At 44.3% G+C, this 12,520-nt stretch overlaps 1 protein-coding gene across 1 annotated transcript in view; it reads right to left on the reverse strand.

Annotated features, from left to right (window-relative positions):
- The window catches only part of c11.1 (maestro heat like repeat family protein c11.1), a 99,804-nt gene that overhangs the window by 46,712 nt on the left and 40,572 nt on the right, over nt 1-12,520 (reverse strand). The gene's annotated exons all lie outside the window — the stretch shown is intronic.

The following is a 12,520-nucleotide window of genomic DNA, read 5'->3' on the forward strand; positions in this document are numbered from 1 at the left end:
AATTCTAGAGTCACCCTTGGTCTTTATGCCGATATCTCGAAAAGGCGTCCACCTATGGAACTAAGGATCACTCCCTTTTAAAATACTCATTAACACCTTTCATTTCATACCAATATACTACAAGCACATTCTAGAGTCACCCCTGGCCCACCTTTATGGCGATATCTTGAAAAGGCGTCCACATATAGAACTAAGGATCACTCCCTTTTAAAATACTCATTACCACCTTTCATTTGATACCTATATCGTACAAACACATTCTAGAGTCACCCCTGGTCCACCTTTATGGCGATATCTCGAAAACGCCTTCACATATACAACTAAGGCACACTTCCTTTTAAAGTACTCATTAACACCTTTCATTTGATACCTATATCGTACAAACAAATTCTAGAGTCAGCCCTGGTCCACCTTTATGGCGATATCCCTAAATGGCGTCCATCCATAGAAATATGGCCTACTCTCTCTTAAAATACTCTTTAATACCTTCCATTTGATACACATATCAGACAACAACATTCCAGGGTTACCTTAGGCTCATTTTCCTACATGGTGATTTTCCCTTATTTTGTCTCCATAGCTGTCAACCGAGTATGTAATGTTCGGTTACACCCGAACTTAGCCTTCCTTATTTGTTCAAACTACGTTTTTATTTTTTTATAACGTTTTATTATAGACATATGTTTGCACGTTAAACTGTATTCAATTGAGTAATATGAGTATAAATCAGCAATTCAGTAAAAAACAACAACGACAACAACATTAAATACATACATACCTATCTACATCTAAAAAAAAAGTCAAATGGAGCGATTTTACCTTACTTACTTACTTAATTGGCGCTTAACCGTCTAAACGGTTATGGCCGTCCAACAAGGCGCGCCAGTCGCTCCTTCGCTCCGCCAACCGGCGCCAATTGGTCACAACAAGGGAGTTTAAATCGTTTTCCACCTGGTCCTTCCAACGGAGTGGGGCCGCCCTCTACCTCTGCTTCCATAGGCGGGTTCCGATAGAAACACTTTATTGGCCGGAGCATCATCTTTCATTCGCATAACATGGCCTAGCCAGCGCAGCCGCTGCGTTTTAATTCGCTGGACTATGTTGATGTCTGCGTATAGCTCGTACAGCTCATCATTAAATCTTCTTCGGTACTCGCCATCGCCAACGCGTAGAGGTCCATAAATCTTTCGAAGAACTTTTCTCTCGAACACTCCCAAAGCCGCTTCATATGCTGTTGTCATGGTCCATGCTTCTGCCCCATATAGCACGACGGGTACGATAAGTGACTTGTAGAGTATGATTTTCGTTCGCCGAGAGAGGACTTTACTTTTCAATTGTCTACCTAGTCCAAAGTAGCATTTATTGGCAAGATTGATTCTTCGCTGGATTTCAGTGCTAATGTTGTCGCTAGTGTTGATTCTGGTTCCCAAATAAACTAAGTCTTTTACTATTTCGAAATTATGGCTGCCAACAGTAGCGTGGTTGCCAAGGCGCTTATGCGCTGACTCTTTGCTGGATGACAGCAGGTACTTCGTGTTGTCCTAATTCACCATCAAACCCATCTTTACCGCTTCTTTTTCCAGTTTGGAGTAAGCAGAACTAACAGCGCGGGTGTTTAGGCCGATGATATCAATGTCATCAGCATATGCCAGTAATTGCACGCTTTTATAGTATATTGTTCCAGTGCGGTTAAGTTCTGCAGCTAGTATAATTTTCTCCAGCATCAAATTAAAGAAATCGCACGATAGGGGGTCACCCTGTCTGAAACCTCGTTTAGTTTCGAACGGCTCGGAGAGGTCCTTCCCAATTCTGACTGAGCTGATGGTGTTGCTCAACGTCATTTTGCACAGCCGTATAAGTTTTGCGGGGAAACCAAATTCAGACATAGCGGCATATAGGCAGCTCCTTTTCGTGCTGTCGAAGGCGGCTTTAAAGTCGACGAAGAGGTGATGTGTGTCGATTCTCTTTTCACAGGTTTTTTCCAAGATTTGGCGCATTGTGAAAATCTGGTGATGGTAGATTTACCAGGTCTGAAGCCGAACTGATAAGGTCCAATCAGCCGGTTCACGGTGGGCTTCAATCTTTCGCACAATACACTTGAAAGGACCTTATATGCGATATTAAGAAGGCTGATTCCACGATAGTTCGTGCATTTTGCAGTATCCCCTTTCTTGTGGACTGGGCAAAGAACACTTAGATTCCAACCGTCGGGCATGCACTCCTCCGCCCATATTTTACTAAGAAGCTGCTGCATGCGCCTTACAAACTCCTCGCCGCCGTACTTGAGTAGCTCCGCAGGCAATCCATCAGCGCCCACGGCCTTGTTGTTTTTCAATCTGGTTATTGCTATTCTAACTTCGTCATAATCGGGCGGGGGGACATATATTCCATCATCATCAATTGCGGGATCGGGTTCTTCATCTCTGCGCGGTGAATTGCTGCCTCCATTTAGGAGAGCAGAGAAGTATTCCCTCCATAATCTAAGCACTCTCTGGACATCAGCTACAAGGTCGCCGTTCTTATTCCTACAGGAGTTTGCCCCCGTCTTAAAACCTTTCGTCTGTCGCCGTATTTTTTGGTAAAATTTTCGGGCGTTATTCCTGGTGGCTAGCAGCTCAAGCTCCTCGCACTCACGCCTTTCTGCTTCTGCTTTTTTCTTCCTGAAAAGGCGTCTCGCTTCCCTTTTCAACTCACGATAGCGTTCACACACTCCTCTTGTCGCGCTCGCTTTTAACGTAGCCCTGTAGGCAGCGTCTTTTCTTTCGGTTGCAACGCGGCATTCTTCATCGTACCAGTTGTTTTTTCGTGGCCGCCGGTAACCAATTTTTTCCTCGGCGGCAGTACGAAGTGCTTTGGAGATATGCTGGCACTGCTCCTGTATTCCTTCAGGATGAGTTGTGCTCTCAGAGAGCAGGTGTGAGAGTCGAGTTGCGAAATCATTGGCAGTCTGTTGTGATTGAAGCTTTTCGACGTCTAGCTTTCCTTGTGTTTTTTGTTCCTTGGTTTTAGCCGCGTTGAGGCGGGTGCGTATTTTGGCTGCAACGAGATAATGGTCCGAGTCGACGTTAGGTCCTCGGATCGTGCGCACATCTAAAACACCGGGGGCCATGCCTTCCGTCTATCACAACGTGATCGATCTGATTGCGCGTATTTCGATCAGGAGACAGCCATGTAGCTTGATGTATCTTTTTATGCATGAACCTCGTGCTGGATATGACCATGTTTCGAGCACCGGCAAAGTCAATCAGCCTCAGTCCGTTAGGAGAAGTTTCATTGTGTAGGCTGAACTTTTCGACTGTAGGGCCAAAAACACCTTCTTTGCCCACCCTGGCGTTAAAGTCGCCAAGCACGACTTTTATATCATGACGGGGGCAGCGCTCGTATGGGCGTTCTTATTGTTCATAAAAGATGTCTTTCACCTCATCGTCTTTCTCTTCTGTCGGCGCATGGGCGCAGATGAATGATATATTAAAAAACTTTGCTTTTATTCGGATAGCGGCGAGACGCACGTCCACAGGCGCGAACGCCAGCACTTGGCGACAAAGTCTCTCTCCCACCACGAATCCGACGCCGAAACTGCGCTTATTCGTATGGCCACTCCAATAGATGTCACAATTTTTAACCTTCTTTCTTCCTTGCTTCGTCCAACGCATTTCTTGATGGCGGTGATGTCAGATTTTGCTTTGACGAGGACATCAACCAGCCGGGCATCTGCACCAATCCCATTCAGGGAGCGGACGTTCCAGGTGCATGCCCTCAATTCATTGTCCTTCAAACGTTTGCCATGGTCATCATCAATAGAGAGTGTATTTATCCGAGGCTTGTTGTTATATTTCATTGGAGCGGGGGTGAAAATATTACTTGCACGTTTATATAGCGAGCCGCTTGCTCCAAGACAGACGCCCGCTTGCAGCCGCTCCTAGAGGTGTACAGACGCTGCCGATGAGATCTCCCCCGGCTAGCCCTTAAACCGATTATGTCAGAGTGGCCTAGCCAGGTTGTCGCCTTCTCACATTAGCTCACCGCTAAACGGATGTTTAGCGGCTACCCAGAGGATACTTGGCCGCAAGCGACCGGCAGTAGTGAGCTGGTTGAACCGCATGCAAAAGAATCGCTCTGGCCATTCCCAGGTGAATGGCGGTCAGAAGCTTTCCCCACTTTCGTGAACTTCTACACACGGCTCCACCCTCCTCGATTTTACCGTAGTGGTCAATAGTAAGGGATGTGGGTACTTTTAACTACCCGTTTATAATTTTCTGGGTTTGTCTCCCGTATTATTGTCCAGCAATGATCTCCCATCATTTCTTCATTCCAAAAACCTTGGTAACGCTTTTCAAAAATTATGAGGTGTTGGTGAAACCTTTCACCCTGTTCATCACTTTTAGTACCTAGGTTTGCGGGAAAATTATCCAAATGTGAATGCAAAAAATCCATTTTGAGGGACATGTTGCATTTCATAGCACTGTAGTTTTTCAACAAGGCTTTGACCAACTCTCTATAGTTGGGATCTTTGTTGTTGCCAAAAAATCCACTAACGACTTGCTTAAAGCTGTCCCAAGCCGCTGCTTCTACTGATGATAAATTATTCGCAAAATTTTCGTCTTTCAGCAACTTTCTAATTTGCGGACCAACAAATATACCTTCTTTTAACTTGGCTTGAGATATTTTAGGGAAAAATTTCGTTACGTACTGGCAGGATGGCGCGTCCTTATTTAAAGCCTTTACAAAATTATTCATTAATCCTAATTTGATGTGAAGTGCTGGCAAAATAACTCGTTCGGGATTTACTAAAGGCGGGTTTGCGATATTGAAGGCACCTGGTTCGTACTCAGCTCTTGGTGACCAGTTTTCCTGAATATAATGGGGTTCTCTAGCACGGCTGTCCCAAAGACAGAGAAAACAGCAATATTTAATGAAACCTCCTTGAAGTCCGAGAATTATAGCTACAACCTGGGACGTATTTCATATACTATTTAACATATACTATTTATTGTACCACCGAAACTGCTAAGCTTTAAGTCCGCACAAATTTTCTAATTAAATTGTTTATATTGAATGAGCTCAAGTAAATTGGATATGCTTAAATAAGTTTCTTTAGTATTCTCAGAATGTGCCACTGGTATTGACGGTAACGAATTTCCTTTATAGAGTAATGCTGCTTTTAAACTATGCTTTGAACTGTCTATAAACAAGCGCCAATCATCCACTTTATTTTCTGATTTTAGTGATAAACCTTGCATGTCATTGCAGTAGCAAATATTTTCACTTTTAGTAAAGAAAGAAGAGAAAGTCTTGTGTCTATTTCGAAATTTGGAAGTACTTGTCACTTTCGCTTGAGACTTCAAAACTTATAGCTGGCCTAGGTATGGGTAAGATATAGTCATGTAGTTTTGGTTTTTTAGCTGATGCCACATTTGGATAACTTATTAATTTCCTCTTTTTTCTCGTTTTACCTTTAAGGTCTATCACGCAAAAATAGCACTGGTCGTGGTTAAAGGGTTCAGTCCACATCACTGGAACACCAAACTTCATATTATGACCTTTACCCAATACCCATCTCATTAAAGTTAATCTACAGGAGGCGCAAATAAAATGAGGTGTCCAAGATTTATCGAGATTTTTTACACGGAAACCGAAATAATGAAAGTATGCATTTTTGACAGAATTTGTTATTTTCCGAGCTGAGTTTCCGAAAATATAATGTCCGCAAATAAAGCAAAAATCATCCGGATTACTTTTACATTTAAAACCTCTTTTGTAACAAGCCATTTCGTAAACACATCCACCGATATCTATATATATATAAAAAGAAGTGTACATTTTGATCGTCACTCCATAACTCGAGAACGGATAGAGATTGCCATGAAATTTTTAGGAAAGATACAGGAAGGAGAGATGATGGTTAGTTGATTTTGAAATCCCAAATCGGTTTAGCCATTCTTGAGTTATGATTTTTTTTTTTTAGAAATCCAATATATAAAATTCTTCTGTCACGGTTTTAGAGGCTTAACTCCTCCGAAACGGCTGAACCGATTCTCATGAAATTTTGTGAGCATATTGGGTAGATCTGAGAATCGGCCAACGTCTACCTTTTTTTTTCGCTACGTGCCTAGAGTCTTGAGATCAAAACGTGTACCCGGGTACCCCTAGAATGTGTTTATACAATATGGATATCAAATGAAAGCCGTTGATGAGTGCTATAGTACAGGATAATTTTCATACCCCTGGGTGACTAGGGTCTCGATATATAGGCCAAAACGTGGACCCGGGTACCCCTAGAATGTGTTTATACAATATGGATATCAAACGAAAGCTGTTGATGAGTGCTATATTACAGGATAATTTTCATACAACTGGGAGGCTAGGGTCTCGAGATGTAGCCCAAAACGTGGACCCGGGTACGCCTAGAATGTGTTTATACAATATGGATATCAAATGAAAGCTGTTGATGAGTGCTATAGTACTGGGAGGCTAGGGTCTCGAGATATAGCCCAAAACGTGGACCCGGGTACCCCTAGAATGTGTTTATACAATATGGATATCAAATGAAAGCTGTTGATGAGTGCTATAGTACTGGGAGGCTAGGGTCTCGAGATATAGCCCAAAACGTGGACCCGGGTACCCCTAGAATGTGTTTATACAGTATGGGCATCAAATGAAAGCTGTTGATGAGTGCTATAGTACAGTAATTTCATACAACTGGGAGGCTAGGGTCTCAAGATATAGCCCAAAACGTAGACCCGAATACGCCTAGAATGTGTTTTTACTTTATGGGTATAAAATTGAAGCTGTTGATGTATGCTTTAGTACAGAGTAAGTTTTACACCACTGGGTGACTACGGTCTCGAGATATAGGCCAAAACATGGACCCGGATACCCCTAGAATGTGTGTGTATTATGGATATCAAATGAAAGCTGTTGCTGAGAGCTCTAAAGTTCATTGTGATATTCGATTTAGTCGCATCAACCTGGCAAAACTTATAAATATGCATGCGAAGCCGAAATAAAGACAAAAATTAATAATACCCACATACCTATTTACATACATACGTCCTATTCGATTTGCCTGAAATTTCGTATACAAATTTGCCTATATTAGTATTTACGATGCTTTTTTCCGGGAAGTATACCAGAGACGGACTGGGACTGGAATTAGGACTAGGAATGGGACTGAGACTGAGACGCGGAGTGAGACTGGGACTGAGACTCGGAATGGGACTGGAACAAAATACATACCACCCTCTGGGACTGGCGATAAGAGATGAAGAAGAAGGAGAAAAACTTGAGAGAAGAGAAAAGAGAGAAGGAGACTGAGAAAGAGATAGAATGAGACGAAGATGGAGAAAAAGACGGAGGGAGGAGTGAATAAAAAGATTAGGGAAAAAGTATGGAGGGGTAGGGGTGAGTTAGACGGAAAAAGCTTATTAAAATGTATGCAAATAGGCCAAATTTAGGGCAGAACAACGTCTGCCGGGTCTGCTAGTAGTATCTATAAATTTGCACTATAATTTCCAAAACAAAATTTACAGCAAACAGTAGTGACAATTAAATACTTGATGTCTTTTTAAATTTATTAGACGCTAAGGTAGAGTGACCAAATGAAATGTCATGCCAATTTTATCAAAGTAATACTAAAATTTTAGGATAGACGCTTGCAATTTAACGGGGCTATAGTCTCAACGGCACGTCCGATTGTTGTACTGGTATGCTTAAAATTTTCGTAGTTAAATTACCTACAACATAGGAGGGCTAACTTTTTTCGTCCATAGAATTTTTCCGATTTTAAAGTGGTTAAATCTGAAATTTTGTAAAAAATTTCTTTTTTTTCTCACAATTTTTTCAACGTTTTTTGGCATAGTGGCCAAACTACTGAAGATACTGAAAGGATGTGAAGGCAAGAAATGTTTATGGGAATTAGTGTAATGCAGGCATGCTTAACCAACGAAACGATATCATTTCGTTACGATAATCAACGTTAATAAACGAAACGAAGTCATTTCGTTTCGTTTATTAACGTTGAGATCGTCAAATTAACGAAATGATTTCGTTTCGTTTTCTGCCATATCAAAACGAAATCAAATCGTTTATGTTGATTATTAATTTCAAACTATGCTGGCAAAGCTGATTGATGGCGGAGTCATTAAAGGTGAAAGCATTATCCAAGCTGATTGCAACTTTTCTCATGAATTTTGACAGTACGAACATTTCTCAGAGTATTTTTGACATTACCACCAACGAATTACACAAACAAATTACATAGAGTTTGTGTGTGTATGTGCGCTCGTTGTTGCCACCTTACGGCTTCACCATGGCTATAGCATTGCCAGCACAATTCAAACATAAAGTATGACGTTTTCGTTAACGTTTTTAACGTTAACGAAAGCTTTTCGTTTCGGTTAAAAACGAGATACAATTTATCTTGATAATTTCTTTATCGATAATATTTCGAAGTGTTTCAACGGAAACGGTGGAAATTTTTTGATAAACGATTAGCTTAACGTTAAGGTGCATCCCTGGTGTAATGTATAATTCAACAGTTTAAAACGAAAAAATGAAAAATACAAATTTTTCCGAACCTACATATATGAAGTAGTGTTCTGCGCTTCCCAAGGCAGTCGGTTCTATGTACCGGAGCGACTCGGGATTTTTCCCGACCAAGGACTGTCATTTCAGTGTAACCCCATTTAATTTGTTTCGTCCCTCCCACAAATTGTCATCCTCCCAGCAGCTCCTTGCAGCAGGACTGCTCCATATTCTCTTGCTCCGGGAAGGTATCGAATCCAATCCGGGTCCGTCTCCTGACCCCGGTCCTGAGAAATGGTTTTGCTGCATCTGCCGGAAAAGAATCTTTTTAGGACGGTCATACTCTGTTCAGTGTGTCTCGTGTAAGGGATGGTTGCATCGGACAGGTTGTTCTGGGCTTGACCCCAAAACCCGACGTCCACGTAACTTTTATAAATCTTTTGTGGCTCCTTGCTGTTCATGCCCAAGGGCGCCTCGTAGTCTACGTCTAAGCGCCCCCCCCCATTACCTTCCAGCAGCCCCGCTGCTCAGCAAGCCACAACAAGTACCCGCTGCTGCTCGCGCCTTACGGCGCCAACAACTCAAACAGCTGCTACCACTCATAACTACAATCTTCGTAGTAGAGTCGGAAGCAATGCTGAGCAACAGCCCCTGCCCCCGTCTTCTCCCCCCCTCTTTTCCGGCAGCAATCGTGTAGGTCAGGGAACCAGACTCTTAGTCCCTACCTCCGTTTGCACCGTTTGCCAGCACAGAATATATATGTTTGCGACATCCGCCCAATGCAGCTCCTGCCTTGGGTGGTGCCACTTTCCTAGATGTTCTGGTCTCCGCGACGGCAACCCCTCGACGGGTTTCATCGCGCCATGTTGCCAGGTCGCAAACCCAAATCATCCGGGTACCCCAATGCTTGCCCAAGGACGCCCAGTCCCAGGGCCACAACAGCAATTGCGTCCTGGCCTTCCTCAACCCAGGCGTAGTCACCCGTCACTTACCCCCAGAGTGGCGACGTCTCCCCTCATGCACTTCAGAATTCTGCAGTTAAACTGTAATGGACTAACTGGGAAGATTACGGAGATAGTCAATTTCATGAAGCGGCACAACATCCGCATTGCTGCGATTCAAGAGACTAAACTCACAGCACGATCTGCATTGCAGACCTGCTCTGGGTATAATGTCCACAGAAAAGATCGCGAGAGCGGAAATGGAGGCGGTCTCGCGTTTATAATACACCACTCTGTGCAATTTCACATATTTGATCCTGGCATCGACCGCAGGGACAACGTCTTAGAACGTCAAGGCCTATCTGTCCGGTCAGGCGATGCAAACCTAGAAATCATCAACATCTACATCCCCCCTGCCACCTGTTGCCCCGGTGGATACCGCCCTAATATCAGAGCCTTACTCACTGGAAACAATCGCATTATTTTAGGCGATTTCAATGCCCATCATGATCTATGGCATTCAAATTTGCGGGCGGACAGTAGGGGCGAGATGTTGGCGGATCAAATAGAAGAAACGACGTTCTGCACAATAAACGGAGACGCCCCCAACACGTATGGTAGGAAGCTGTCACAGTTCGCCAGATATCTCAATCGTGAGCGCAGAACTCGTAAACTGCGTCAACTGGCAGCCGATGGTATCATTGGCATCCGACCACCTGCCTATACTTGTTTCGCTCGAGCGTACCGCCGACTTCATCGTCACCGAAAAACGCACTTTCATAAACTTTAAAAAAGGAAAGTGGGAAGAATATAAATCCTTTACAGACAACCTCTTTGCTGCCCTCCCTATCCCGACTGATGCCCGCCAAGGGGAGCGTGCCTTCCGCAAGGTCATTGAATCCGCCTCGGCACGTTTCATTCCCGCCGGGAGAATTCCCGAAATCCGGCCCCACTTCCCGGCGGAGGCCGCAAACTTAGCGAGAGAACGTGACCTTATAAGGCAGCTTGATCCAGGCGACCCCCAAATAAGGGATATAAACCAACGCATCAGATTGCTTGTGGATGAACACAAGCGGGCGAAATGGGAGGAGCACCTAAGAGGTTGTAACCTCTCTACCGGTGTGGGTAAACTTTGGTCCACCGTAAAGTCCCTATCGAATCCGACTAAGCACAAAGACAAAGTTTCCATCGCCTTTGGCGACAAAGTGCTGTCGGATGCGAAAAAAATGCGCGAGCGCTTTCTGCCGACAATATATAATGCATTCTACGGTCGACAAAGTTAGACGGAGGGCCAACAGACACGCACATAAACACAAATTCAGCGCGTCACCAATCACCATCACCGCTAAAGAGGTTGAGGACGCCATTGGTCGCGCTAAACCATCCAAAGCAGTGGGCCCAGACGACATAGCCATGCCGATGCTTAAAAGCCTAGGGAAAGAGGGTTTCAAATATTTAGCGCAGGTCTTCAACCTGTCTCTTTCCACCTTTGTCATACCCGAGAAATGGAGAATGGCCAAGGTGGTCCCGCTACTAAAGCCTGGTAAACCAGCTAACATAGGAGAGTCGTATCGTCCGATATCTCTCCTATCGCCAGTAGCAAAGACGCTCGAAGCCATTTTGCTCCCTTATTTCCAAGCAAATTTGCAACTAGCCTCCCATCAGCATGGCTTCAGAAAACTCCATAGCACTACCTCCGCGCTAAATGCCATCAGCACCCAGATAAATTGCGGTTTAAATCAAAACCCCCACCATAGAACAGTACTCGTAGCGCTAGACCTATCAAAAGCTTTTGATACGGTCAACCATGGCTCGTTACTGCAAGACCTGGAAGGGTCTACCCTTCCCCCATGTCTTAAAAGGTGGACCGCAAATTATCTGGGTGGTCGGCAGGCATCGGTGCTATTTAGAAACGAAACATCAAAGCCAAGGAGAATTAAACAAGGGGTGCCACAGGGTGGTGTCCTATCCCCACTTTTGTTTAATTTCTACATATCTAAGCTACCTTCACCACCGGAAGGAGTCACAATCGTTTCCTACGCCGATGACTGCACAGTAATGGCCACAGGCCCAGGCCCACAGATCGATGAGCTATGCAATAAAATAAACGGCTACCTCCCTGATCTCTCCAGTTTTTTCGCCTCGCGAAACCTGGCATTATCACCGACTAAATCTTCCGCGACCTTATTTACAACATGGACGTCCCAAATGTCGACCATTTTGAACATCCACGTCGATGGCTCTACGCTGCCGACTGTCCTACACCCCAAAATCTTGGGTGTGACGTTTGATCAGGATCTACATTTTGGTGAGCACGCAGCCGCAATTGTTCCGAGAATTCAGAGCCGTAACAAAATCCTCAAATCCCTTGCTGGCAGTACCTGGGGAAAAGATAAAGAAACGCTCATGACTACATACAAAGCAATTAGCCAGCCGATTACGTGCTACGCGTCACCCATATGGTCGCCAAGCCTAAAAATTACCCACTGGAAGAAGCTACAGGCCTGCCAAAATACTGCTCTCAGAATTGCCACGGGCTGTCTTCTTATGTCCCCAGAAAACCATCTACATAATGAGGCGAGAATACTCCCCATCAGGGAAAGAAACGAGATGCTGACCAAACAGTTCTTGTTGAATACCCAGAAACCTGGGCATCCCAACAGATATCTGATTGACGAGCCAGCACCGCCTAGGGGCTTAAGGAGTCATCTCCGTAAGCATTTTGAGGAAATACGGCATCTGAGAACACAGCCGTATGAAGCGAAAAAACATAAGCAGGTCCTTGGTGAACTCCACAAACAGGCGTCGGACCTTTATGCCGGGAATTGCCCGGTGAACCCAGTACTCAAAGTAAAGTATCCAAAACTTGCGGAAGAGGAACGCATACTCCCCAGGGAAACGCGTGTCACTCTGGCTCAACTTCGTTCTGGATACTGTAACAGGTTAAACTCTTACCTATCCAGAATCAACCCCGACATACAAAATGTATGCCCCGCTTGCAATGTGTCCCCACATGACACCAACCATCTCTTTAATTGTAATGTGGAACCAACGCC

This window comes from Eurosta solidaginis, chromosome 4 (assembly GCF_040869045.1).
Source record: "Eurosta solidaginis isolate ZX-2024a chromosome 4, ASM4086904v1, whole genome shotgun sequence".
NCBI lineage: Eukaryota > Metazoa > Arthropoda > Insecta > Diptera > Tephritidae > Eurosta > Eurosta solidaginis.